This window comes from Penaeus chinensis, chromosome 21, assembly GCF_019202785.1.
Source record: "Penaeus chinensis breed Huanghai No. 1 chromosome 21, ASM1920278v2, whole genome shotgun sequence".
Taxonomy (NCBI): domain Eukaryota; kingdom Metazoa; phylum Arthropoda; class Malacostraca; order Decapoda; family Penaeidae; genus Penaeus; species Penaeus chinensis.
This window is the reverse complement of record NC_061839.1, coordinates 12385291-12386247: the sequence shown is the minus strand read 5'-3', so window position 1 is coordinate 12386247 and position 957 is coordinate 12385291. Positions and strand designations below refer to the sequence as shown.

The 957-nt window shown below is 49.8% G+C and overlaps 1 protein-coding gene across 3 annotated transcripts in view; it reads left to right on the top strand.

Moving 5' to 3' along the window:
- Positions 1-402: 402 nt before the first annotated feature.
- LOC125036543 (transcription factor HIVEP3-like) overlaps positions 403-957 on the top strand; it is a 69879-nt gene continuing 69324 nt past the window's right edge. For all 3 annotated transcript variants that reach the window (XR_007115903.1, XR_007115902.1, XM_047629225.1), the window contains exon 1: positions 403-898. The gene's annotated coding sequence lies outside the window, so the exon portion shown is untranslated. The remainder of the gene's footprint in view (positions 899-957) is intronic.

Below are 957 nucleotides of genomic sequence, written 5' to 3'. Positions count from 1 at the left end.
ACGGACCTTGTCGACCTTTCTATTGCAATAAGTATAATCATTAAACAAGCATAGGTTTCTACGGAAGCGATGTCCGCGGGATTAAGTTAGAAGTGAAACATTATAAAACATCTCCAAATCCTACTAAACATCGGGTAGGTTACGTCAACACCGCTTACATTCATGGACAGTGTGGCGCCGCGCCGAGCAGGGCTTCCCTCCCCACACACGCTAACTCTCACGAACCTCGAAGACGTAAATACGCAATAAGACCAGTCAGCGAAGTACTTTATTACTATTTCAACGACGAACGTAGTCCACCACGACAGTAAAAGATGAGATCTGTGCAATGGCGTGAGATGTATCGACGTAAGGTGGTGGAGTAGAAAGAGCTTGACATGCGCTAGGATTAGGGTGACCAGGAGAGTACAGTTGGGCTTTAGTTGTGTTGCGCGAAGGTTGTTGTGGCGAGCGCTCCGTTGTACCCAATTATATACCTTCATTTCTTTCTGTTGTGTGAGTTTACCTAGTACGATCTGCCTTCGAGTATCTCATTTATGTAAGGTGTATGAGGATACAGCGGGTGTCATTGTGCGGGAATGTGTTTACAGTGAGTGCAAGGAGTTAGTAGTAGTAGTAGAAGTCTGGTTCGAAAGCCCGAGTCTTGGGCGAGAGAAGAATTACCAGACGGACATTTCTCGGTGGAGAACCCTGTCGTTTTCCACAATTCATGGATCTTTCATACGTGTTCCTGGAGTTCTGCCCTCGCCTCTGACAGCCACCGCGTCAGGAGAGGTAGAAAGGCGAGTGGAGAGGGCGAGGGCGAAGACAAGAAGCCGCGCGCGGCTGTGTAGAGGACGTGACCCCTGAAGAGCCACCGTCAGGAGCACTTGCTTTTCCCTCCTCCCGTCATACTCGGGTAAGTCTTGGTGGTGTGGTGTGACAGCGAGGGTGACAGCTCGGTGTGGCGGTGGAAGG